General features: G+C 34.4%; 40 non-coding genes across 40 annotated transcripts; all 40 read right to left on the reverse strand.

The window, feature by feature from the left end:
* Positions 1–511: 511 nt before the first annotated feature.
* Positions 512–624, reverse strand: trnal-caa. The gene is made up of 2 exons: positions 586–624; positions 512–557 (listed from the first exon to the last, which is right to left on the reverse strand). It is a non-coding gene; the product is annotated as a tRNA-Leu (tRNA).
* Positions 625–970: 346 nt separating this feature from the next.
* trnal-caa lies at positions 971–1082 on the reverse strand. The gene is made up of 2 exons: positions 1045–1082; positions 971–1016 (listed from the first exon to the last, which is right to left on the reverse strand). It is a non-coding gene; the product is annotated as a tRNA-Leu (tRNA).
* Positions 1083–1259: 177 nt separating this feature from the next.
* trnal-caa lies at positions 1260–1371 on the reverse strand. Its single transcript has 2 exons — positions 1334–1371; positions 1260–1305 (listed from the first exon to the last, which is right to left on the reverse strand). It is a non-coding gene; the product is annotated as a tRNA-Leu (tRNA).
* A 1525-nt stretch (positions 1372–2896) lies between these two features.
* On the reverse strand, positions 2897–3008 carry trnaw-cca. Its single transcript has 2 exons — positions 2971–3008; positions 2897–2942 (listed from the first exon to the last, which is right to left on the reverse strand). It is a non-coding gene; the product is annotated as a tRNA-Trp (tRNA).
* Positions 3009–3567: 559 nt separating this feature from the next.
* trnal-caa lies at positions 3568–3679 on the reverse strand. Its single transcript has 2 exons — positions 3642–3679; positions 3568–3613 (listed from the first exon to the last, which is right to left on the reverse strand). It is a non-coding gene; the product is annotated as a tRNA-Leu (tRNA).
* A 559-nt stretch (positions 3680–4238) lies between these two features.
* trnal-caa lies at positions 4239–4350 on the reverse strand. Its single transcript has 2 exons — positions 4313–4350; positions 4239–4284 (listed from the first exon to the last, which is right to left on the reverse strand). It is a non-coding gene; the product is annotated as a tRNA-Leu (tRNA).
* Positions 4351–4908: 558 nt separating this feature from the next.
* On the reverse strand, positions 4909–5020 carry trnal-caa. Its single transcript has 2 exons — positions 4983–5020; positions 4909–4954 (listed from the first exon to the last, which is right to left on the reverse strand). It is a non-coding gene; the product is annotated as a tRNA-Leu (tRNA).
* Positions 5021–5182: 162 nt separating this feature from the next.
* Positions 5183–5294, reverse strand: trnal-caa. Its single transcript has 2 exons — positions 5257–5294; positions 5183–5228 (listed from the first exon to the last, which is right to left on the reverse strand). It is a non-coding gene; the product is annotated as a tRNA-Leu (tRNA).
* Positions 5295–5642: 348 nt separating this feature from the next.
* Positions 5643–5754, reverse strand: trnal-caa. Its single transcript has 2 exons — positions 5717–5754; positions 5643–5688 (listed from the first exon to the last, which is right to left on the reverse strand). It is a non-coding gene; the product is annotated as a tRNA-Leu (tRNA).
* A 176-nt stretch (positions 5755–5930) lies between these two features.
* Positions 5931–6042, reverse strand: trnal-caa. Its single transcript has 2 exons — positions 6005–6042; positions 5931–5976 (listed from the first exon to the last, which is right to left on the reverse strand). It is a non-coding gene; the product is annotated as a tRNA-Leu (tRNA).
* A 556-nt stretch (positions 6043–6598) lies between these two features.
* Positions 6599–6710, reverse strand: trnaf-aaa. The gene is made up of 2 exons: positions 6673–6710; positions 6599–6644 (listed from the first exon to the last, which is right to left on the reverse strand). It is a non-coding gene; the product is annotated as a tRNA-Phe (tRNA).
* Positions 6711–6887: 177 nt separating this feature from the next.
* trnal-caa lies at positions 6888–6999 on the reverse strand. Its single transcript has 2 exons — positions 6962–6999; positions 6888–6933 (listed from the first exon to the last, which is right to left on the reverse strand). It is a non-coding gene; the product is annotated as a tRNA-Leu (tRNA).
* Positions 7000–7550: 551 nt separating this feature from the next.
* On the reverse strand, positions 7551–7662 carry trnaw-cca. The gene is made up of 2 exons: positions 7625–7662; positions 7551–7596 (listed from the first exon to the last, which is right to left on the reverse strand). It is a non-coding gene; the product is annotated as a tRNA-Trp (tRNA).
* Positions 7663–8429: 767 nt separating this feature from the next.
* Positions 8430–8541, reverse strand: trnaf-aaa. The gene is made up of 2 exons: positions 8504–8541; positions 8430–8475 (listed from the first exon to the last, which is right to left on the reverse strand). It is a non-coding gene; the product is annotated as a tRNA-Phe (tRNA).
* Positions 8542–8717: 176 nt separating this feature from the next.
* Positions 8718–8829, reverse strand: trnal-caa. The gene is made up of 2 exons: positions 8792–8829; positions 8718–8763 (listed from the first exon to the last, which is right to left on the reverse strand). It is a non-coding gene; the product is annotated as a tRNA-Leu (tRNA).
* A 348-nt stretch (positions 8830–9177) lies between these two features.
* On the reverse strand, positions 9178–9289 carry trnal-caa. The gene is made up of 2 exons: positions 9252–9289; positions 9178–9223 (listed from the first exon to the last, which is right to left on the reverse strand). It is a non-coding gene; the product is annotated as a tRNA-Leu (tRNA).
* A 1608-nt stretch (positions 9290–10897) lies between these two features.
* Positions 10898–11009, reverse strand: trnal-caa. The gene is made up of 2 exons: positions 10972–11009; positions 10898–10943 (listed from the first exon to the last, which is right to left on the reverse strand). It is a non-coding gene; the product is annotated as a tRNA-Leu (tRNA).
* A 750-nt stretch (positions 11010–11759) lies between these two features.
* trnal-caa lies at positions 11760–11871 on the reverse strand. Its single transcript has 2 exons — positions 11834–11871; positions 11760–11805 (listed from the first exon to the last, which is right to left on the reverse strand). It is a non-coding gene; the product is annotated as a tRNA-Leu (tRNA).
* A 176-nt stretch (positions 11872–12047) lies between these two features.
* Positions 12048–12159, reverse strand: trnal-caa. The gene is made up of 2 exons: positions 12122–12159; positions 12048–12093 (listed from the first exon to the last, which is right to left on the reverse strand). It is a non-coding gene; the product is annotated as a tRNA-Leu (tRNA).
* A 347-nt stretch (positions 12160–12506) lies between these two features.
* On the reverse strand, positions 12507–12618 carry trnal-caa. Its single transcript has 2 exons — positions 12581–12618; positions 12507–12552 (listed from the first exon to the last, which is right to left on the reverse strand). It is a non-coding gene; the product is annotated as a tRNA-Leu (tRNA).
* A 558-nt stretch (positions 12619–13176) lies between these two features.
* trnal-caa lies at positions 13177–13287 on the reverse strand. The gene is made up of 2 exons: positions 13251–13287; positions 13177–13222 (listed from the first exon to the last, which is right to left on the reverse strand). It is a non-coding gene; the product is annotated as a tRNA-Leu (tRNA).
* A 174-nt stretch (positions 13288–13461) lies between these two features.
* Positions 13462–13573, reverse strand: trnal-caa. Its single transcript has 2 exons — positions 13536–13573; positions 13462–13507 (listed from the first exon to the last, which is right to left on the reverse strand). It is a non-coding gene; the product is annotated as a tRNA-Leu (tRNA).
* Positions 13574–14123: 550 nt separating this feature from the next.
* On the reverse strand, positions 14124–14235 carry trnal-caa. Its single transcript has 2 exons — positions 14198–14235; positions 14124–14169 (listed from the first exon to the last, which is right to left on the reverse strand). It is a non-coding gene; the product is annotated as a tRNA-Leu (tRNA).
* Positions 14236–14409: 174 nt separating this feature from the next.
* trnal-caa lies at positions 14410–14521 on the reverse strand. The gene is made up of 2 exons: positions 14484–14521; positions 14410–14455 (listed from the first exon to the last, which is right to left on the reverse strand). It is a non-coding gene; the product is annotated as a tRNA-Leu (tRNA).
* Positions 14522–14868: 347 nt separating this feature from the next.
* On the reverse strand, positions 14869–14980 carry trnal-caa. Its single transcript has 2 exons — positions 14943–14980; positions 14869–14914 (listed from the first exon to the last, which is right to left on the reverse strand). It is a non-coding gene; the product is annotated as a tRNA-Leu (tRNA).
* A 433-nt stretch (positions 14981–15413) lies between these two features.
* Positions 15414–15525, reverse strand: trnal-caa. The gene is made up of 2 exons: positions 15488–15525; positions 15414–15459 (listed from the first exon to the last, which is right to left on the reverse strand). It is a non-coding gene; the product is annotated as a tRNA-Leu (tRNA).
* Positions 15526–16327: 802 nt separating this feature from the next.
* Positions 16328–16439, reverse strand: trnal-caa. Its single transcript has 2 exons — positions 16402–16439; positions 16328–16373 (listed from the first exon to the last, which is right to left on the reverse strand). It is a non-coding gene; the product is annotated as a tRNA-Leu (tRNA).
* A 346-nt stretch (positions 16440–16785) lies between these two features.
* On the reverse strand, positions 16786–16897 carry trnal-caa. The gene is made up of 2 exons: positions 16860–16897; positions 16786–16831 (listed from the first exon to the last, which is right to left on the reverse strand). It is a non-coding gene; the product is annotated as a tRNA-Leu (tRNA).
* Positions 16898–17453: 556 nt separating this feature from the next.
* trnal-caa lies at positions 17454–17565 on the reverse strand. Its single transcript has 2 exons — positions 17528–17565; positions 17454–17499 (listed from the first exon to the last, which is right to left on the reverse strand). It is a non-coding gene; the product is annotated as a tRNA-Leu (tRNA).
* A 553-nt stretch (positions 17566–18118) lies between these two features.
* trnal-caa lies at positions 18119–18230 on the reverse strand. Its single transcript has 2 exons — positions 18193–18230; positions 18119–18164 (listed from the first exon to the last, which is right to left on the reverse strand). It is a non-coding gene; the product is annotated as a tRNA-Leu (tRNA).
* A 347-nt stretch (positions 18231–18577) lies between these two features.
* Positions 18578–18689, reverse strand: trnal-caa. Its single transcript has 2 exons — positions 18652–18689; positions 18578–18623 (listed from the first exon to the last, which is right to left on the reverse strand). It is a non-coding gene; the product is annotated as a tRNA-Leu (tRNA).
* A 555-nt stretch (positions 18690–19244) lies between these two features.
* On the reverse strand, positions 19245–19356 carry trnal-caa. The gene is made up of 2 exons: positions 19319–19356; positions 19245–19290 (listed from the first exon to the last, which is right to left on the reverse strand). It is a non-coding gene; the product is annotated as a tRNA-Leu (tRNA).
* Positions 19357–19531: 175 nt separating this feature from the next.
* On the reverse strand, positions 19532–19643 carry trnal-caa. Its single transcript has 2 exons — positions 19606–19643; positions 19532–19577 (listed from the first exon to the last, which is right to left on the reverse strand). It is a non-coding gene; the product is annotated as a tRNA-Leu (tRNA).
* A 344-nt stretch (positions 19644–19987) lies between these two features.
* Positions 19988–20097, reverse strand: trnal-caa. The gene is made up of 2 exons: positions 20060–20097; positions 19988–20033 (listed from the first exon to the last, which is right to left on the reverse strand). It is a non-coding gene; the product is annotated as a tRNA-Leu (tRNA).
* Positions 20098–21033: 936 nt separating this feature from the next.
* Positions 21034–21145, reverse strand: trnal-caa. The gene is made up of 2 exons: positions 21108–21145; positions 21034–21079 (listed from the first exon to the last, which is right to left on the reverse strand). It is a non-coding gene; the product is annotated as a tRNA-Leu (tRNA).
* A 347-nt stretch (positions 21146–21492) lies between these two features.
* On the reverse strand, positions 21493–21604 carry trnal-caa. Its single transcript has 2 exons — positions 21567–21604; positions 21493–21538 (listed from the first exon to the last, which is right to left on the reverse strand). It is a non-coding gene; the product is annotated as a tRNA-Leu (tRNA).
* A 349-nt stretch (positions 21605–21953) lies between these two features.
* On the reverse strand, positions 21954–22065 carry trnal-caa. The gene is made up of 2 exons: positions 22028–22065; positions 21954–21999 (listed from the first exon to the last, which is right to left on the reverse strand). It is a non-coding gene; the product is annotated as a tRNA-Leu (tRNA).
* Positions 22066–22619: 554 nt separating this feature from the next.
* trnal-caa lies at positions 22620–22731 on the reverse strand. The gene is made up of 2 exons: positions 22694–22731; positions 22620–22665 (listed from the first exon to the last, which is right to left on the reverse strand). It is a non-coding gene; the product is annotated as a tRNA-Leu (tRNA).
* A 366-nt stretch (positions 22732–23097) lies between these two features.
* Positions 23098–23209, reverse strand: trnal-caa. The gene is made up of 2 exons: positions 23172–23209; positions 23098–23143 (listed from the first exon to the last, which is right to left on the reverse strand). It is a non-coding gene; the product is annotated as a tRNA-Leu (tRNA).
* Positions 23210–23385: 176 nt separating this feature from the next.
* trnal-caa lies at positions 23386–23497 on the reverse strand. The gene is made up of 2 exons: positions 23460–23497; positions 23386–23431 (listed from the first exon to the last, which is right to left on the reverse strand). It is a non-coding gene; the product is annotated as a tRNA-Leu (tRNA).
* Between the last annotated feature and the right edge of the window lie 83 nt (positions 23498–23580).

Here is a 23580-nt window from a genome sequence, read left to right on the forward strand (position 1 = left end):
ATTTTTTATTTTTTTACTTTTCTGTAACATGAAGTCTGAACTGTAGGTTGGATACAAGCGGGACTTTAGCAACAAAGAATAGAATAAGAAATTTTTTTAACTTAATAAATCATATCTTAAAAAGTATTTTTTTAAGGAAATTGCATAAGTGAATTCAAATGTAGGCAATTGATGACATATCAAACTATTATTCCAGTTTCATGTGTTTTCTTTTCACAGTTGATGACATGTATCAAACTCTTAATCACTGTAGGTTGGATACGAAGCGGGACTTTAGCAACAAAGAATTGATTATGAAAAAAATGCTAAAACTTAATAAATCATATATTAAAAAGTATTTTTTAAAGGAAATTACATACAGTGAATTCAAATATAGGCAATTGATGACATATCAAACTATTATTCAGTTTCATGTCTTTTCTTTTTCACAGTTGATGACATGTATCAAACTCTTAATCACTGTTACATTTTTTTCACTTCCCCATTTGGAGCAATTTTCTGGGAAAAGCAATGTCAGAAGTGGGATTTGAACCCACGCCTCCTATCGGAGACCAGAATGCCCCTATATTTAGGAAGGCTGCTCACCTTGAGTCTGGCGCCTTAGACCACTCGGCAATCCCTGACAACTGTATGAAATCTATTTATTTTTAATTTTTTACTTTTCTGTAACATGAAGTCTGAACTGTAGGTTGGATACAAGCGGGACTATAGCAAAAAAGAATAGAATAAGAAAAAATGCTAAAACTTAATAAATCATATATTAAAAAGTATTTTTTTAAAGGAAATTGCATACGTGAATTCAAATATAGGCAATTGATGACATATCAAACTATTATTCAAGTTTCATGTATTTTCTTTTCACAGTTGATGACATGTATCAAACTCTTAATCACTGTTATATTGTTTTTACTTCACCATTTGGAGCAATTCTATGTGTAGAATAACTTCTTCTTTTTTTAGGGAAAAGCAATGTCAGAAGTTGGATTTGAACCCACACCTCCTATCGGAGACCAGAATGCCCCTATATTTAGGAAGGCTGCTCACCTTGAGTCTGGCGCTTTAGACCACTCAGCCATCCTGACAACTGTATGATGTAGGCAATTGATGACATATCAAACTATTATTCCAGTTTCATGTGTTTTCTTTTCACAGTTGATGACATGTATCAAACTCTTAATCACTGTTATATTGTTTTCACTTCACCATTTGGAGCAATTCTCTGTGTAGAATAACTTCTACTTTTTTTTAGGGAAAAGCAATGTCAGGTGTGGGATTTGAACACACGCCTCCTATCGGAGACCAGAATGCCCCTATATTTAGGAAGGCTGCTCACCTTGAGTCTGGCGCCTTAGACCACTCGGCCATCCTGACAACTGAATGAATTCCATTTATTTTTTATTTTTATACTTTCTGTAACATGAAGTCTGAACTGTAGGTTGGATACAAGCGGGACTTTAGCAACAAAGAATAGAATAAGAAAAAAATGCTAAAACTTAATAAATCATGTATTAAAAAGTATTTTTTTAAAGGAAATTGCATAAGTGAATTCAAATGTAGGCAATTGATGACATATCAAACTATTATTCCAGTTTCATGTCTTTTCTTTTCACAGTTGATGACATGTATCAAAATCTTAATCACTGTAGGTTGGATACAAGCGGTACTTTAGCAACAAAGAATTGAATATGAAAAAATGCTAAAACTTAATTAATCATATATTAAAAAGTATTTTTTAAAGGAAATTGCATAAGTGAATTCAAATGTAGGCAATTGATGACATATCAAACTATTATTCCAGTTTCATGTATTTTCTTTTCAGAGTTGATGACATGTATCAAACTCTTAATCACTGTTATATTGTTTTCACTTCACCATTTGGAGCAATTCTCTGTGTAGAATAACTTCAACTTTTTTTTGGGAAAAGCAATGTCAGAAGTTGGGTTTGAACCCCGCCTCCTATCGGAGACCAGAATGCCCCTATATTTAGGAAGGATGCTCACCTTTAGTCTGGCGCCTTAGACCACTCAGCCATCCTGACAACTGTATGTTTTTTATTAAATGATGTAGGCAATTGATGACATATCAAACTATTATTCCAGTTTCATGTGTTTTCTTTTCACAGTTGATGACATTTATCAAACTCTTAATCACTGTTATATTGTTTTCACTTCACCATTTGGAGCAATTCTCTGTGTGGAATAACTTCTACTTTTTTAGGGAAAAGCAATGTCAGAAGTGGGATTTGAACCACTCCTCCTATCGGAGACCAGAATGCCCATATATTTAGGAAGGATGCTCACCTTGAGTCTGGCGCCTTAGACCACTCGGCCATCCTGACAACTGTATGAGCATCCATTTATTTTTAATTTTTTTACTTTTCTGTAACATGAAGTCTGAACTGTAGGTTGGATACAAGCGGGACTTTAGCAAAAAAGAATAGAATAAGAAAAAATGCTAAAACTTAATAAATCATATATTAAAAAGTATTTTTTTAAAGGAAATTGCATAAGTGAATTCAAATGTAGGCAATTGATGACATATCAAACTATTATTCCAGTTTCATGTGTTTTCTTTTCACAGTTGATGACATGTATCAAACTCTTAATCACTGTAGGTTGTATACGAGCGGGACTTTAGCAACAAAGAATAGAATATGAAAAAATGCTAAAACTTAATTAATCATATGTTAAAAAGTATTTTTTTAAAGGAAATTACGTAAGTGAATTCAAATGTAGGCAATTGATGACATATCAAACTATTATTCCAGTTTCATGTGTTTTCTTTTCACAGTTGATGACAATTATTAAACTCTTAATCACTGTTATATTGTTTTCACTTCACCATTTGGAGCAATTCTCTGTGTAGAATAACTTCTACTTTTTTTAGAGAAATGCAATGTCAGCAGTGGGATTTGAACCCACTCCTCCTATCGGAGACCAGAATGCCCATATATTTAGGAAGGATGCTCACCTGGAGTCTGGCGCCTTAGACCACTCGGCCATCCTGACAACTGTATGAGCATCCATTTATTTTTTATTTTTTTTACTTTTCTGTAACATGAAGTCTGAACTGTAGGTTGGATACAAGCGGGACTTTAGCAACAAAGAATAGAATAAGAAAAAATGTTAAAACTTAATAAATCATATCTTAAAAATTATTATTTTTTAAGGAAATTGCATAAGTGAATTCAAATGTAGGCAATTGATGACATATCAAACTATTATTCCAGTTTCATGTGTTTTCTTTTCACAGTTGATGACATGTATCAAACTCATAATCACTGTAGGTTGGATACGACGGGACTTTAGCAACAAAGAATTGAATATGAAAAAATGCTAAAACTTAATAAATCATATATTAAAAAGTATTTTTTTAAAGGAAATTGCATAAGTGAATTCAAATGTAGGCAATTGATGACATATCAAACTATTATTCCAGTTTCATGTGTTTTCTTTTCACAGTTGATGACATGTATCAAACTCTTAATCACTGTTATATTGTTTTCACTTCACCATTTGGAGCAATTCTCTGTGTAGAATAACTTCTACTTTTTTTAGAGAAAAGCAATGTCAGAAGTGGGATTTGAACCCACTCCTCCTATCGGAGACCAGAATGCCCATATATTTAGGAAGGCTGCTCACCTTGAGTCTGGCGCCTTAGACCACTCGGCCATCCTGACAACTGTATGAGCATCCATTTATTTTTAATTTTTTTTACTTTTCTGTAACATGAAGTCTGAACTGTAGGTTGGATACAAGCGGGACTTTAGCAACAAAGAATAGAATAAGAAAAAATGTTAAAACTTAATAAATCATATCTTAAAAATTATTATTTTTTAAGGAAATTGCATAAGTGAATTCAAATGTAGGCAATTGATGACATATCAAACTATTATTCCAGTTTCATGTGTTTTCTTTTCACAGTTGATGACATGTATCAAACTCTTAATCACTGTAGGTTGGATACGAGCGGGACTTTAGCAACAAAGAATTGAATATGAAAAAATGCTAAAACTTAATAAATCATATATTAAAAAGTATTTTTTAAAGGAAATTGCATACGTGAATTCAAATATAGGCAATTGATGACATATCAAACTATTATTCCAGTTTCATGTCTTTTCTTTTCACAGTTGATGACATGTATCAAACTCTTAATCACTGTTATATTGTTTTCACTTCACCATTTGGAGCAATTCTCTGTGTAGAATAACTTCTACTTTTTTTAGAGAAATGCAATGTCAGCAGTGGGATTTGAACCCACTCCTCCTATCGGAGACCAGAATGCCCATATATTTAGGAAGGATGCTCAACTTGAGTCTGGCGCCTTAGACCACTCGGCCATCCTGACAACTGTATGCGCATCCATTAATTTTTTTATTTTTTTTACTTTTCTGTAACATGAAGTCTGAACTGTAGGTTGGATACAAGCGGGACTTTAGCAACAAAGAATAGAATAAGAAAATTTTTTTAACTTAATAAATCATATATTAAAAAGTATTTTTTTAAAGGAAATTGCATAAGTGAATTCAAATGTAGGCAATTGATGACATATCAAACTATTATTCCAGTTTCATGTGTTTTCTTTTCACAGTTGATGACATGTATCAAAATCTTAATCACTGTAGGTTGGATACGAGCGGGACTTTAGCAACAAAGAATTGAATATGAAAAAATGCTAAAACTTAATAAATCATATATTAAAAAGTATTTTTTAAAGGAAATTGCATACGTGAATTCAAATATAGGCAATTGATGACATATCAAACTATTATTCCAGTTTCATGTCTTTTCTTTTCACAGTTGATGACATGTATCAAACTCTTAATCACTGTTATATTGTTTTCACTTCACCATTTGGAGCAATTCTATGTGTAGAATAACTTCTACTTTTTTTAGGGAAAAGTAATGTCAGAAGTTGGATTTGAACCCACGCCTCCTATCGGAGACCAGAATGCCCCTATATTTAGGAAGGCTGCTCACCTTGAGTCTGGCGCCTTAGACCACTCAGCCATCCTGACAACTGTATGAAGTTGAAATATGTAGGCAATTGATGACATATCAAACTATTATTCCAGTTTCATGTATTTTCTTTTCACAGTTGATGACATGTATCAAACTCTTAATCACTGTTAAATTTTTTCACTTCACCATTTGGAGCAATTGACTTCTGGGAAAAGCAATGTCAGAAGTGGGATTTGAACCCACGCCTCCTATCGGAGACCAGAATGCCCCTATATTTAGGAAGGCTGCTCACCTTGAGTCTGGCGCCTTAGACCACTCGGCCATCCTGACAACTGTATGAAATCTATTTATTTTTAATTTTTTTACTTTTCTGTAACATGAAGTCTGAACTGTAGGTTGGATACAAGCGGGACTATAGCAAAAAAGAATAGAATAAGAAAAAATGCTAAAACTTAATAAATCATATATTAAAAAGTATTTTTTTAAAGGAAATTGCATACGTGAATTCAAACATAGGCAATTGATGACATATCAAACTATTATTCAAGTTTCATGTCTTTTCTTTTCACAGTTGATGACATGTATCAAACTCTTAATCACTGTTATATTGTTTTTACTTCGGACCATTTGGAGCAATTCTATGTGTAGAATAACTTCTTCTTTTTTAGGGAAAAGCAATGTCAGAAGTTGGATTTGAACCCACACCTCCTATCGGAGACCAGAATGCCCCTATATTTAGGAAGGCTGCTCACCTTGAGTCTGGCGCTTTAGACCACTCAGCCATCCTGACAACTGTATGATGTAGGCAATTGATGACATATCAAACTATTATTCCAGTTTCATGTGTTTTCTTTTCACAGTTGATGACATGTATCAAACTCTTAATCACTGTTATATTGTTTTCACTTCACCATTTGGAGCAATTCTCTGTGTAGAATAACTTCTACTTTTTTTAGGGAAAAGCAATGTCAGGAGTGGGATTTGAACACACGCCTCCTATCGGAGACCAGAATGCCCCTATATTTAGGAAGGCTGCTCACCTTGAGTCTGGCGCCTTAGACCACTCGGCCATCCTGACAACTGAATGAATTCCATTTATTTTTTATTTTTATACTTTCTGTAACATGAAGTCTGAACTGTAGGTTGGATACAAGCGGGACTTTAGCAACAAAGAATAGAATAAGAAAAAATGCTAAAACTTAATAAATCATGTATTAAAAAGTGTTTTTTTAAAGGAAATTGCATAAGTGAATTCAAATGTAGGCAATTGATGACATATCAAACTATTATTCCAGTTTCATGTGTTTTCTTTTCACAGTTGATGACATGTATCAAAATCTTAATCACTGTAGGTTGGATACGAGCGGTACTTTAGCAACAAAGAATTGAATATGAAAAAATGCTAAAACTTAATAAATCATATATTAAAAAGTATTTTTTTAAAGGAAATTGCATACGTGAATTCAAATATAGGCAATTGATGACATATCAAACTATTATTCCAGTTTCATGTCTTTTCTTTTCACAGTTGATGACATGTATCAAACTCTTAATCACTGTTATATTGTTTTCACTTCACCATTTGGAGCAATTCTATGTGTAGAATAACTTCAACTTTTTTTTGGGAAAAGCAATGTCAGAAGTTGGATTTGAACCCACGCCTCCTATCGGAGACCAGAATGCCCCTATATTTAGGAAGGATGCTCACCTTTAGTCTGGCGCCTTAGACCACTCAGCCATCCTGACAACTGAATGACGTAGGCAATTGATGACATATCAAACTATTATTCCAGTTTCATGTGTTTTCTTTTCACAGTTGATGACATGTATCAAACTCTTAATCACTGTTATATTGTTTTCACTTCACCATTTGGAGCAATTCTCTGTGTGGAATAACTTCTACTTTTTTTTAGAGAAAAGCAATGTCAGAAGTGGGATTTGAACCCACTCCTCCTATCGGAGACCAGAATGCCCATATATTTAGGAAGGCTGCTCACCTTGAGTCTGGCGCCTTAGACCACTCGGCCATCCTGACAACTGTATGAGCATCCATTTATTTTTAATTTTTTTACTTTTCTGTAACATGAAGTCTGAACTGTAGGTTGGATACAAGCGGGACTTTAGCAACAAAGAATAGAATAAGAAAAAATGCTAAAACTTAATAAATCATATATTAAAAAGTATTTTTTTAAAGGAAATTGCATAAGTGAATTCAAATGTAGGCAATTGATGACATATCAAACTATTATTCCAGTTTCATGTGTTTTCTTTTCACAGTTGATGACATGTATCAAACTCTTAATCACTGTGGTTGTATACAGCGGGACTTTAGCAACAAAGAATAGAATATGAAAAATGCTAAAACTTAATTAATCATATGTTAAAAGTATTTTAAAGGAAATTACGTAAGTGAATTCAAATGTAGGCAATTGATGACATATCAAACTATTATTCCAGTTTCATGTGTTTTCTTTTCACAGTTGATGACATTTATTAAACTCTTAATCACTGTTATATTGTTTTCACTTCACCATTTGGAGCAATTCTCTGTGTAGAATAACTTCTACTTTTTTTAGGGAAAAGCAATGTCAGAAGTGGGATTTGAACCCACGCCTCCTATCGGAGACCAGAATGCCCATATATTTAGGAAGGATGCTCACCTGGAGTCTGGCGCCTTAGACCACTCGGCCATCCTGACAACTGTATGAGCATCCATTTATTTTTTATTTTTTTACTTTTCTGTAACATGAAGTCTGAACTGTAGGTTGGATACAAGCGGGACTTTAGCAACAAAGAATAGAATAAGAATTTTTTTTTAAACTTAATAAATCATATCTTAAAAAGTATTTTTTTAAAGGAAATTGCATAAGTGAATTCAAATGTAGGCAATTGATGACATATCAAACTATTATTCCAGTTTCATGTGTTTTCTTTTCACAGTTGATGACATGTATCAAACTCTTAATCACTGTAGGTTGGATACGAGCGGGACTTTAGCAACAAATAATTGAATATGAAAAAATGCTAAAACTTAATAAATCATGTATTAAAAAGTGTTTTTTTAAAGGAAATTGCATAAGTGAATTCAAATGTAGGCAATTGATGACATATCAAACTATTATTCCAGTTTCATGTGTTTTCTTTTCACAGTTGATGACATGTATAAAATCTTAATCACTGTAGGTTGGATACGAGCGGGACTTTAGCAACAAAGAATTGAATATGAAAAAAATGCTAAAACTTAATAAATCATATATTAAAAAGTATTTTTTTAAGGAAATTGCATAAGTGAATTCAAATGTAGGCAATTGATGACATATCAAACTATTATTCCAGTTTCATGTCTTTTCTTTTCACAGTTGATGACATGTATCAAACTCTTAATCACTGTTATATTGTTTTCACTTCACCATTTGGAGCAATTCTATGTGTAGAATAACTTCAACTTTTTTTTGGGAAAAGCAATGTCAGAAGTTGGATTTGAACCCACGCCTCCTATCGGAGACCAGAATGCCCCTATATTTAGGAAGGATGCTCACCTTTAGTCTGGCGCCTTAGACCACTCAGCCATCCTGACAACTGAATGATGTAGGCAATTGATGACATATCAAACTATTATTCCAGTTTCATGTGTTTTCTTTTCACAGTTGATGACATTTATTAAACTCTTAATCACTGTTATATTGTTTTCACTTCACCATTTGGAGCAATTCTCTGTGTGGAATAACTTCTACTTTTTTTAGAGAAATGCAATGTCAGCAGTGGGATTTGAACCCACTCCTCCTATCGGAGACCAGAATGCCCATATATTTAGGAAGGATGCTCACCTTGAGTCTGGCGCCTTAGACCACTCGGCCATCCTGACAACTGTATGAGCATCCATTTATTTTTAATTTTTTTACTTTTCTGTAACATGAAGTCTGAACTGTAGGTTGGATACAAGCGGGACTTTAGCAACAAAGAATAGAATAAGAAAAAAATGCTAAAACTTAATAAATCATATATTAAAAAGTATTTTTTTAAAGGAAATTGCATAAGTGAATTCAAATGTAGGCAATTGATGACATATCAAACTATTATTCCAGTTTCATGTGTTTTCTTTTCACAGTTGATGACATGTATCAAACTCTTAATCACTGTTATATTGTTTTCACTTCACCATTTGGAGCAATTCTATGTGTAGAATAACTTCTACTTTTTTAGGGAAAAGCAATGTCAGGAGTGGGATTTGAACCCACGCCTCCTATCGGAGACCAGAATGCCCCTATATTTAGGAAGGCTGCTCACCTTGAGTCTGGCGCCTTAGACCACTCGGCCATCCTGACAACTGTATGAATTCCATTTATTTTTAATTTTTTATACTTTTCTGTAACATGAAGTCTGAACTGTAGGTTGGATACAAGCGGGACTTTAGCAACAAAGAATAGAATAAGAAAAAAATGCTAAAACTTAATAAATCATGTATTAAAAAGTATTTTTTTAAAGGAAATTGCATAAGTGAATTCAAATGTAGGCAATTGATGACATATCAAACTATTATTCCAGTTTCATGTGTTTTCTTTTCACAGTTGATGACATGTATCAAAATCTTAATCACTGTAGGTTGGATACGAGCGGTACTTTAGCAACAAAGAATTGAATATGAAAAAAATTCTAAAACTTAATAAATCATATATTAAAAAGTATTTTTAAAGGAAATTGCATACGTGAATTCAAATATAGGCAATTGATGACATATCAAACTATTATTCCAGTTTCATGTCTTTTCTTTTCACAGTTGATGACATGTATCAAACTCTTAATCACTGTTATTGTCAAGTTCTGCGTGATTTCTGGCTGACCACAGCTCTGCCCAAACTTGAAAACGGCTTTATCCTTGATGAACGCAAAGGACAACTCAAAACTGTTCACTTTATGATTTTTTTATTGTCACAAAGATGGAACAGAATAGGTTGATAACCTTCAAAACACACAAACAAAACCCATGGATTAGTTACAAATACCTCTCAATTCCACTTTCTCAAAAATAAGCATAAACTAATGTTACTGAATCCTCAACCTAACCAAACAATCATTTCATCATTTAGATTAACCTAGGATCATTGCAAGTTAATAATTAAATATCAATATCATAATTAAACATTTAACAATACACATGATTATAGTAACGTTACTGTCAAGTACTACGTTCACATAATGAAGTCTTACTATTTAATTTAATTAATAATTGTATTGTATGTTACAACCAAACAAAAGGGCATATAGAAGCATGAATTCACAACACATTCTGTCCTACCAGTTGCGTCTTTGGATGATCAGGAGCTGTGGTCATTGGTATCTCTTCTCAGGAATGAGTGAGAGCCAAGTAAGCTTTTACCAAACATTTCGATGCCATGCACATGCACTGCTTGTGGGTGCGCACGTTAATATGGTCCCCAGAGCACTTCCTGGTGGTTGGTTTCAACAGCTCCGGTTGCATGGTTGCCCCTGCAGGTTGGGAGTGCTTTGAGCACCCTGGATGGATTTAGGCTTGAGTGCTCGGTATAGCTTGTAGTCAGGAATTGACACAACTGTTATATTGTTTTCACTTCACCATTTGGAGCAATTCTCTGTGTAGAATAACTTCAACTTTTTTTGGGAAAAGCAATGTCAGAAGTTGGATTTGAACCCACGCCTCCTATCGGAGACCAGAATGCCCCCTATATTTAGGAAGGCTGCTCACCTTTAGTAACGCCTTAGACCACTCAGCCATCCTGACAACTGAATGATGTAGGCAATTGATGACATATCAAACTATTATTCCAGTTTCATGTGTTTTCTTTTCACAGTTGATGACATGTATCAAACTCTTAATCACTGTTATATTGTTTTCACTTCACCATTTGGAGCAATTCTCTGTGTAGAATAACTTCTACTTTTTTAGAGAAAAGCAATGTCAGAAGTGGGATTTGAACCCACGCCTCCTATCGGAGACCAGAATGCCCCTATATTTAGGAAGGCTGCTCACCTTGAGTCTGGCGCCTTAGACCACTCGGCCATCCTGACAACTGTATGAAATCCATTTATTTTTAATTTTTTTACTTTTCTGTAACATGAAGTCTGAACTGTAGGTTGGATACAAGCGGGACTTTAGCAACAAAGAATAGAATAAGAAAAAATGCTAAAACTTAATAAATCATATCTTAAAAAGTATTTTTTTTTAAAGGAAATTGCATAAGTGAATTCAAATGTAGGCAATTGATGACATATCAAACTATTATTCCAGTTTCATGTGTTTTCTTTTCACAGTTGATGACATGTATCAAACTCTTAATCACTGTAGTTTGGATACAAGCGGGACTTTAGCAACAAAGAATTGAATATGAAAAAATGCTAAAACTTAATTAATCATATATTAAAAAGTATTTTTTTAAAGGAAATTACGTAAGTGAATTCAAATGTAGGCAATTGATGACATATCAAACTATTATTCCAGTTTCATGTGTTTTCTTTTCACAGTTGATGACATGTATCAAACTTTTAATCACTGTAGGTTGGATACGAGCGGGACTTTAGCAACAAAGCATTGAATATGAAAAAATGCTAAAACTTAATTAATCATATATTAAAAAGTATATTTTTAAAGGAAATTACATAAGTGAATTCAAATGTAGGCAATTGATGACATATCAAACTATTATTCCAGTTTCATGTGTTTTTCTTTTCAAACTCTTAATCACTGTTATTTTGTTTTCAATTCACCATTTGGAGCAATTCTCTGTGTAGAATAACTTCTACTTTTTTAGGGAAAAGAACTGTCAGATGTGGGATTTGAACCCACACCCCCTATCGGAGACCAGAATGCCCCTATATTTAGGAAGGCTGCTCACCTTGAGTCTGGCGCCTTAGACCACTCGGCCATCCTGACAACTGTATGATGTAGGCAATTGATGACATATCAAACTATTATTCCAGTTTCATGTGTTTTCTTTTCACAGTTGATGACATGTATCAAACTCTTAATCACTGTTATTTTGTTTTCACTTCACCATTTGGAGCAATTCTCTGTGTAGAATAACTTCTACTTTTTTTAGGGAAAAGCAATGTCAGAAGTGGGATTTGAACCCACACCTCCTATCGGAGACCAGAATGCCCCTATATTTAGGAAGGCTGCTCACCTTGAGTCTGGCGCCTTAGACCACTCGGCCATCCTGACAACTGTATGAAATCCATTTATTTTTAATTGTTTTACTTTTCTGTAACATGAAGTCTGAACTGTAGGTTGGATACAAGCGGGACTTTAGCAACAAAGAATAGAATAAGAAAAAATGCTAAAACTTAATAAATCATATATTAAAAAGTATTTTTTTAAAGGAAATTGCATAAGTGAATTCAAATGTAGGCAATTGATGACATATCAAACTATTATTCCAGTTTCATGTGTTTTCTTTTCACAGTTGATGACATGTATCAAACTCTTAATCACTGTTATATTGTTTTCACTTCACCATTTGGAGCAATTCTCTGTGTAGAATAACTTCTACTTTTTTTAGAGAAAAGGAATGTCAGAAGTGGGATTTGAACCCACTCCTCCTATCGGAGACCAGAATGCCCCTACATTTAGGAAGGCTGCTCACCTTGAGTCTGGCGCCTTAGACCACTCGGCCATCCTGACAACTGTATGAGCATCCATTTATTTTTAATTTTTTTACTTTTCTGTAACATGAAGTCTGAACTGTAGGTTGGATACAAGCGGGACTTTAGCAACAAAGAATAGAATAAGAAAAAATGCTAAAACTTAATAAATCATATATTAAAAAGTATTTTTTTAAAGGAAATTGCATAAGTGAATTCAAATGTAGGCAATTGATGACATATCAAACTATTATTCCAGTTTCATGTGTTTTCTTTTCACAGTTGATGACATGTATCAAACTCTTAATCACTGTAGTTTGGATACGAGCGGGACTTTAGCAACAAAGAATTGAATATGAAAAAATGCTAAAACTTAATTAATCATATATTAAAAAGTATTTTTTTAAAGGAAATTGCATAAGTGAATTCAAATGTAGGCAATTGATGACATATCAAACTATTATTCCAGTTTCATGTGTTTTCTTTTCACAGTTGATGACATATATCAAACTCTTAATCACTGTTATATTGTTTTCACTTCACCATTTGGAGCAATTCTCTGTGTAGAATAACTTCTACTTTTTTTAGGGAAAAGCAATGTCAGAAGTGGGATTTGAACCCACGCCTCCTATCGGAGACCAGAATGCCCCTATATTTAGGAAGGCTGCTCACCTTGAGTCTGGCGCCTTAGACCACTCGCCATCCTGACAACTGTATGATGTAGGCAATTGATGACATATCAAACTATTATTCAGTTTCATGTCTTTTCTTTTCACAGTTGATGACATGTATCAAACTCTTAATCACTGTTATATTGTTTTCACTTCACCATTTGGAGCAATTCTCTGTGTAGAATAACTTCTACTTTTTTAGGGAAAAGCAATGTCAGAAGTGGGATTTGAACCCACGCCTCCTATCGGAGACCAGAATGCCCCTATATTTAGGAAGGCTGCTCACCTTGAGTCTGGCGCCTTAGACCACTCGGCCATCCTGACAACTGTATGAAATCCATTTATTTTTACATTTTTTACTTTTCTGTAACATGAAGTCTGAACTGTAGGTTGGATACAAGCGGGACTTTAGCAACAAAGAATAGAATAAGAAAAATGCTAAAACTTAATAAATCATATCTTAAAAAGTATTTTTTTTAAGGAAATTGCATAAGTGAATTCAAATGTAGGCAATTGATGACATATCAAACTATTATTCCAGTTTCATGTGTTTTCTTTTCACAGTTGATGACATGTATCAAACTCTTAATCACTGTAGGTTGGATACGAGCGGGACTTTAGCAACAAAGAATAGAATATGAAAAAATGCTAAAACTTCATTAATCATATGTTAAAAAGTATTTTTTTAAAGGAAATTACGTAAGTGAATTCAAATGTAGGCAATTGATGACATATCAAACTATTATTCCAGTTTCATGTGTTTTCTTTTCACAGTTGATGAATCAAACTCTTAATCACTGTTATATTGTTTTCACTTCACCATTTGGAGCAATTCTATGTGTAGAATAACTTCTACTTTTTTAGGGAAAAGCAATGTCAGAAGTGGGATTTGAACCCACGCCTCCTATCGGAGACCAGAATGCCCCTATATTTAGGAAGGCTGCTCACCTTGAGTCTGGCGCCTTAGACCACTCGGCCATCCTGACAACTGTATGATGTAGGCAATTGATGACATATCAAACTATTATTCCAGTTTCATGTGTTTTCTTTTCACAGTTGATGACATGTATCAAACTCTTAATCACTGTTATATTGTTTTCACTTCACCATTTGGAGCAATTCTATGTGTAGAATAACTTCTATTTTTTAGGGAAAAGCAATGTCAGAAGTGGGATTTGAACCCACGCCTCCTATCGGAGACCAGAATGCCCCTATATTTAGGAAGGCTGCTCACCTTGAGTCTGGCGCCTTAGACCACTCGGCAATCCTGACAACTGTATGAAATCTATTTATTTTTAATTTTTTTACTTTTCTGTAACATGAAGTCTGAACTGTAGGTTGGATACAAGCGGGACTTTAGCAACAAAGAATAGAATAAGAAAAAATGCTAAAACTTAATAAATCATATCTTAAAAAGTATTTTTTTAAAGGAAATTGCATAAGTGAATTCAAATGTAGGCAATTGATGACATATCAAACTATTATTCCAGTTTCATGTGTTTTCTTTTCACAGTTGATGACATGTATCAAACTCTTAATCACTGTTATTTTGTTTTCACTTCACCATTTGGAGCAATTCTCTGTGTAGAATAACTTCTACTTTTTTTAGGGAAAAGGAATGTCAGAAGTGGGATTTGAACCCACGCCTCCTATCGGAGACCAGAATGCCCCTATATTTAGGAAGGCTGCTCACCTTGAGTCTGGCGCCTTAGACCACTCGGCCATCCTGACAACTGTATGAGCATCCATTTATTTTTATTTTTTTTACTTTTCTGTAACATGAAGTCTGAACTGTAGGTTGGATACAAGCGGGACTTTAGCAACAAAGAATAGAATAAGAAAAAATGCTAAAACTTAATAAATCATATATTAAAAAGTATTTTTTTAAAGGAAATTGCATAAGTGAATTCAAATGTAGGCAATTGATGACATATCAAACTATTATTCCGTTTCATGTGTTTTCTTTTCACAGTTGAGACATGTATAAACTTTAATACTGATAAAATGCTTTAATATAAATTAAATAGAAAAAGGAATGAGAAGTTTTTCTTTTCACAGTTGATGACATGTATCAAACTCTTAATCACTGTTATATTGTTTTCACTTCACCATTTGGAGCAATTCTCTGTGTAGAATAACTTCTACTTTTTTTAGGGAAAAGCAATGTCAGAAGTGGGATTTGAACCCACGCCTCCTATCGGAGACCAGAATGCCCCTATATTTAGGAAGGCTGCTCACCTTGAGTCTGGCGCCTTAGACCACTCGGCCATCCTGACAACTGTATGAAATCCATTTATTTTTAATTTTTTTACTTTTCTGTAACATGAAGTCTGAACTGTAGGTTGGATACAAGCGGGACTTTAGCAACAAAGAATAGAATAAGAAAAAATGCTAAAACTTAATAAATCATATCTTAAAAATTATTTTTTTAAAGGAAATTGCATAAGTGAATTCAAATGTAGGCAATTGATGACATATCAAACTATTATTCCAGTTTCATGTGTTTTCTTTTCACAGTTGATGACATGTATCAAACTCTTAATCACTGTAGGTTGGATACGAGCGGGACTTTAGCAACAAAGAATAGAATATGAAAAAATGCTAAAACTTAATTAATCATATATTAAAAAGTATTTTTTTAAAGGAAATTACGTAAGTGAATTCAAATGTAGGCAATTGATGACATATCAAACTATTATTCCAGTTTCATGTGTTTTTCTTTGTTGATGATCAAACTCTTAATCACTGTTATATGTTTTCACTTCACCATTTGGAGCAATTCTGTGTAGAATAATTTTTTAGGAAAAGCAATGTCAGAAGTGGGATTTGAACACACCTCCTATGAACCAGAATGCCATATATTTAAAGTTACCTTGAGTCCTTAGAACTCGGCCATCCTGACAACTGTATGATGTAGGCAATTGATGACATATCAAACTATTATTCCAGTTTCATGTGTTTTCTTTTCACAGTTGATGACATGTATCAAACTCTTAATCACTGTTATATTGTTTTCACTTCACCATTTGGAGCAATTCTCTGTGTAGAATAACTTCTACTTTTTTTAGGGAAAAGCAATGTCAGAAGTGGGATTTGAACCCACGCCTCCTATCGGAGACCAGAATGCCCCTATATTTAGGAAGGCTGCTCACCTTGAGTCTGGCGCCTTAGACCACTCGGCCATCCTGACAACTGTATGAAATCCATTTATTTTTAATTTTTTTACTTTTCTGTAACATGAAGTCTGAACTGTAGGTTGGATACAAGCGGGACTTTAGCAACAAAGAATATAATAAGAAAAAATGCTAAAACTTAATAAATCATATATTAAAAAGTATTTTTTAAAGGAAATTGCATAAGTGAATTCAAATGTAGGCAATTGATGACATATCAAACTATTATTCCAGTTTCATGTGTTTTCTTTTCACAGTTGATGACATGTATCAAACTCTTAATCACTGTTATTTTGTTTTCACTTCACCATTTGGAGCAATTCTCTGTGTAGAATAACTTCTACTTTTTTTAGGAGAAAGTAATGTCAGAAGTGGGATTTGAACCCACCCCTCCTATTGGAGACCAGAATGCCCATATATTTAGGAAGGCTGCTCACCTTGAGTCTGGCGCCGTAGACCACTCGGCCATCCTGACAACTGTATGAAATCCATTTATTTTTAATTTTTTTACTTTTCTGTAACATGAAGTCTGAACTGTAGGTTGGATACAAGCGGGACTTTAGCAACAAAGAATAGAATAAGAAAAAATGCTAAAACTTAATAAATCATATATTAAAAAGTATTTTTTTTAAGGAAATTGCAAAAGTGAATTCAAATGTAGGCAATTGATGACATATCAAACTATTATTCCAGTTTCATGTGTTTTCTTTTCACAGTTGATGACATGTATCAAACTTTTAATCACTGTAGGTTGGATACGAGCAGGACTTTAGCAACAAAGAATTGGATATGAAAAAATGCTAAAACTTAATTAATCATATATTAAAAAGTATTTTTTAAAGGAAATTGCATAAGTGAATTCAAATGTAGGCAATTGATGACATATCAAACTATTATTCCAGTTTCATGTGTTTTCTTTTCACAGTTGATGACATGTATCAAACTCTTAATCACTGTTATTTTGTTTTCACTTCACCATTTGGAGCAATTCTCTGTGTAGAATAACTTCTACTTTTTTTAGGCAAAAGGAATGTCAGAAGTGGGATTTGAACCCACGCCTCCTATCGGAGACCAGAATGCCCCTATATTTAGGAAGGCTGCTCACCTTGAGTCTGGCGCCTTAGACCACTCGGCCATCCTGACAACTGTATGAAATCCATTTATTTTTATTTTTTTACTTTTCTGTAACATGAAGTCAACTGTAGGTTGGATACAAGCGGGACTTTAGCAACAAAGAATAGAATAAGAAAAAATGCTAAAACTTAATAAATTATATATTAAAAAATATTTGTTTAAAGGAAATTGCATAAGTGAATTCAAATGTAGGCAATTGATGACATATCAAACTATTATTCCAGTTTCATGTGTTTTCTTTTCACAGTTGATGACATGTATCAAACTCTTAATCACTGTAGGTTGGATACGAGCGGGACTTTAGCAACAAAGAATTGAATATGAAAAAATGCTAAAACTTAATAAATCATATCTTAAAAAGTATTTTTTTAAGGAAATTGCATAAGTGAATTCAAATGTAGGCAATTGATGACATATCAAACTATTATTCCAGTTTCATGTGTTTTCTTTTCACAGTTGATGACATGTATCAAACTCTTAATCACTGTTATTTTGTTTTCACTTCACCATTTGGAGCAATTCTCTGTGTAGAATAACTTCTACTTTTTTTAGGGAAAAGCGATGTCAGAAGTGGGATTTGAACCCACACCTCCTATCGGAGACCAGAATGCCCCTATATTTAGGAAGGCTGCTCACCTTGAGTCTGGCGCCTTAGACCACTCGGCCATCCTGACAACTGTATGAAATCCATTTATTTTTAATTTTTTTACTTTTCTGTAACATGAAGTCTGAACTGTAGGTTGGATACAAGCGGGACTTTAGCAACAAAGAATAGAATAAGAAAAAATGCTAAAACTTAATAAATTATATATTAAAAAATATTATTTTTAAGGAAATTGCATAAGTGTTTTCAATTGTAGGCAATTGATGACATATCAAACTATTATTCCAGTTTCATGTGTTTTCTTTTCACAGTTGATGACATGTATTAAACTCTTAATCACTGTTATATTGTTTTCACTTCACCATTTGGAGCAATTCTCTGTGTAGAATAACTTCTACTTTTTTTAGGGAAAAGCAATGTCAGAAGTGGGATTTGAACCCACGCCTCCTATCGGAGACCAGAATGCCCATATATTTAGGAAGGCTGCTCACCTTGAGTCTGGCGCCTTAGACCACTCGGCCATCCTGACAACTGTATGAAATCCATTTATTTTTAATTTTTTTACTTTTCTGTAACATGAAGTCTGAACTGTAGGTTGGATACAAGCGGGACTTTAGCAACAAAGAATAGAATAAGAAAAAAATGCTAAAACTTAATAAATCATATATTAAAAAGTATTTTTTTAAAGGAAATTGCATAAGTGAATTCAAATGTAGGCAATTGATGACATATCAAACTATTATTCCAGTTTCATGTGTTTTCTTTTCACAGTTGATGACATGTATCAAACTCTTAATCACTGTAGGTTGGATACGAGCGGGACTTTAGCAACAAAGAATTGAATATGAAAAAATGCTAAAACTTAATTAATCATATATTAAAAAGTATTTTTTAAAGGAAATTGCATAAGTGAATTCAAATGTAGGCAATTGATGACATATCAAACTATTATTCCAGTTTCATGTGTTTTCTTTTCACAGTTGATGACATGTATCAAACTTTTAATCACTGTTATATTGTTTTCACGTCACCATTTGGAGCAATTCTATGTGTAGAATAACTTTACTTTTTTAGGGAAAAGCAATGTCAGAAGTGGGATTTGAACCCACGCCTCCTATCGGAGACCAGAATGCCCCTATATTTAGGAAGGCTGCTCACCTTGAGTCTGGCGCCTTAGACCACTCGGCCATCCTGACAACTGTAGATGTAGGCAATTGATGACATATCAAACTATTATTCCAGTTTCATGTATTTTCTTTTCACAGTTGATGACATGTATCAAACTCTTAATCACTGTTATATTGTTTTCACTTCACCATTTGGAGCAATTCTCTGTGTAGAATAACTTCTACTTTTTTTAGGGAAAAGCAATGTCAGAAGTGGGATTTGAACCCACGCCTCCTATCGGAGACCAGAATGCCCATATATTTAGGAAGGCTGCTCACCTTGAGTCTGGCGCCTTAGACCACTCGGCCATCCTGACAACTGTATGAAATCCATTTATTTTATTTTTTACTTTTCTGTAACATGAAGTCTGAACTGTAGGTTGGATACAAGCGGGACTTTAGCAACAAAGAATAGAATAAGAAAAAATGCTAAAACTTAATAAATCATATATTAAAAAGTATTTTTTTAAAGGAAATTACGTAAGTGAATTCAAATGTAGGCAATTGATGACATATCAAACTATTATTCCAGTTTCATGTGTTTTCTTTTCACAGTTGATGACATGTATCAAACTCTTAATCACTGTTATTTTGTTTTCACTTCACCATTTGGAGCAATTCTCTGTGTAGAATAACTTATAATTTTTTGGGGGAAAAGCAATGTCAGAAGTGGGATTTGAACCCACGCCTCCTATCGGAGACCAGAATGCTGTTATTTAGAAAGGCTGCTCACCTTGAGTCTGGCGCCTTAGACCACTCAGCCATCCTGACAACTGTGTGATGTAGGCAATTGATGACATATCAAACTATTATTCCAGTTTCATGTGTTTTCTTTTCAGAGTTGATTACATTTACATTTTACATTTTAGTCATTTAGCAGACGCTCTTATCCAGAGCGACTTACAGGAGCAATTAGGGTTAAGTGCCTTGCTCAAGGGGCACATTTACGTCATTTAGCAGGCGCTCTTATCCAGAGCGACTCACCAATTGGTGCGTTCACCCCTATAGCCAGTGGGATAACCACTTTACAATTTTTTGGGGGGTAGAAGGATTACTTTATCCTATCCCAGGTATTCCCTTAAAGAGGTGGGGTTTGAAATGTCTCCGGAAGGTGGTGAGTGACTCCGCTGTCCTGGCGTCGTGAGGGAGCTTGTTCCACCATTGGGGTGCCAGAGCAGCGAACAGTTTTGACTGGGCTGAGCGGGAACTATGCTTCCGCGAGAGGAAGGGAGCCAGCAGGCCAGAGGTGGATGAACGCAATGCCCCTCGTTTGGGTGTAGGGACTGATCAGAGCCCGAAGGTACAGAGGTGCCGTTCCCCTCACTGCTCCATAGGCAAGCACCATGGTCTTGTAGCGGATGCGAGCTTCAACTGGAAGCCAGTGGAGTGTGCGGAGGAGGGGGGTGACGTGAGAGAACTTGGGAAGGTTGAACACCAGACGGGCTGCGGCATTCTGGATGAGTTGTAGGGGTTTTAATGGCACAGGCAGGGAGGCCAGCCAACAGCGAGTTGCAGTAGTCCAGACGGGGAGATGACAAGTGCCTGGATTAGGACCTGTGCCGCTTCCTGTGTAAGGCAGGGTCGTACTCTCCGAATGTTGTTGATGACATGTATCAAACTCTTAATCACTGTTATATTGTTTTCACTTCACCATTTGGAGCAATTCTCTGTGTAGAATAACTTCTACTTTTTTTAGGGGAAAAGCAATGTCAGAAGTGGGATTTGAACCCACGCCTCCTATCGGAGACCAGAATGCCCCTATATTTAGGAAGGCTGCTCACCTTGAGTCTGGCGCCTTAGACCACTCGGCCATCCTGACAACTGTATGAGAATCCATTTATTTTTAATTTTTTACTTTTCTGTAACATGAAGTCTGAACTGTAGGTTGGATACAAGCGGGACTTTAGCAACAAAGAATAGAATAAGAAAAAATGCTAAAACTTAATAAATCATATATTAAAAGTATTTTTTTTAAAGGAAATTGCATAAGTGAATTCAAATGTAGGCAATTGATGACATATCAAACTATTATTCCAGTTTCATGTGTTTTCTTTTCACAGTTGATGACATATATCAAACTCTTAATCACTGTTATATTGTTTTCACTTCACCATTTGGAGCAATTCTCTGTGTAGAATAACTTCTACTTTTTTTAGGGAAAAGCAATGTCAGAAGTGGGATTTGAACCCACGCCTCCTATCGGAGACCAGAATGCCCATATATTTAGGAAGGCTGCTCACCTTGAGTCTGGCGCCTTAGACCACTCAGCCATCCTGACAACTGTATGAGTATCCATTTTTATTTTTATTTTTTACTTTTCTGTAACATGAAGTCTGAACTGTAGGTTGGATACAAGCGGGACTTTAGCAACAAAGAATAGAATAAGAAAAAATGCTAAAACTTAATAAATCATATCTTAAAAAGTATTTTTTTTAAAGGAAATTGCATAAGTGAATTCAAATGTAGGCAATTGATGACATATCAAACTATTATTCCAGTTTCATGTGTTTTCTTTTCACAGTTGATGACATGTATCAAACTCTTAATCACTGTTATATTGTTTTCACTTCACCATTTGGAGCAATTCTCTGTGTAGAATAACTTCTACTTTTTTTAGGGAAAAGCAATGTCAGAAGTGGGATTTGAACCCACGCCTCCTATCGGAGACCAGAATGCCCATATATTTAGGAAGGCTGCTCACCTTGAGTCTGGCGCCTTAGACCACTCGGCCATCCTGACAACTGTATGAAATCCATTTATTTTTAATTTTTTTACTTTTCTGTAACATGAAGTCTGAACTGTAGGTTGGATACAAGCGGGACTTTAGCAACAAAGAATAGAATAAGAAAAATGCTAAAACTTAATAAATCATATCTTAAAAAGTATTTTTTTAAGGAAATTGCATAAGTGAATTCAAATGTAGGCAATTGATGACATATCAAACTATTATTCCAGTTTCATGTGTTTTCTTTTCACAGTTGATGACATGTATCAAACTCTTAATCACTGTAGGTTGGATACGAGCAGGACTTTAGCAACAAAGAATTGGATATGAAAAAATGCTAAAACTTAATTAATCATATATTAAAAAGTATTTTTTAAAGGAAATTGCATAAGTGAATTCAAATGTAGGCAATTGATGACATATCAAACTATTATTCCAGTTTCATGTGTTTTCTTTTCACAGTTGATGACATATATCAAACTCTTAATCACTGTTATATTGTTTTCACTTCACCATTTGGAGCAATTCTCTGTGTAGAATAACTTCTACTTTTTTTAGGGAAAAGTAATGTCAGTAGTGGGATTTGAACCCACGCCTCCTATCGGAGACCAGAATGCCCCTATATTTAGGAAGGCTGCTCACCTTGAGTCTGGCGCCTTAGACCACTCGGCCATCCTGACAACTGTATGAGGCAATTACATATCAAACTATTATTCCATTTCATGTGTTTACTTTTCTGTAACATGTAAGTCTTAACACTGTAGGTTGGATACAAGCGGGACTTTAGCAACAAAGAATAGAATAAGAAAAAAATGCTAAAACTTAATTAATCATATATTAAAAAGTATTTTTTTAAAGGAAATTGCATAAGTGAATTCAAATGTAGGCAATTGATGACATATCAAACTATTATTCCAGTTTCATGTGTTTTCTTTTCACAGTTGATGACATGTATCAAACTCTTAATCACTGTTATATTGTTTTCACTTCACCATTTGGAGCAATTCTCTGTGTAGAATAACTTCTTCTTTTTTAGGGAAAAGCAATGTCAGAAGTGGGATTTGAACCCACGCCTCCTATCGGAGACCAGAATGCCCCTATATTTAGGAAGGCTGCTCACCTTGAGTCTGGCGCCTTAGACCACTCGGCCATCCTGACAACTGTATGATGTAGGCAATTGATGACATATCAAACTATTATTCCAGTTTCATGTGTTTTCTTTTCACAGTTGATGACATGTATCAAACTCTTAATCACTGTTATTTTGTTTTCACTTCACCATTTGGAGCAATTCTCTGTGTAGAATAACTTCTACTTTTTTTAGGGAAAAGCAATGTCAGAAGTGGGATTTGAACCCACGCCTCCTATCGGAGACCAGAATGCCCATATATTTAGGAAGGCTGCTCACCTTGAGTCTGGCGCCTTAGACCACTCGGCCATCCTGACAACTGTATGAGTATCCATTATTTTATTTTTTTTTTACTTTTCTGTAACATGAAGTCTGAACTGTAGGTTGGATACAAGCGGGA

The sequence above is a fragment of the Coregonus clupeaformis genome, unplaced genomic scaffold (genome assembly GCF_020615455.1).
Source record: "Coregonus clupeaformis isolate EN_2021a unplaced genomic scaffold, ASM2061545v1 scaf4205, whole genome shotgun sequence".
NCBI classification, from domain to species: Eukaryota; Metazoa; Chordata; class Actinopteri; order Salmoniformes; family Salmonidae; genus Coregonus; species Coregonus clupeaformis.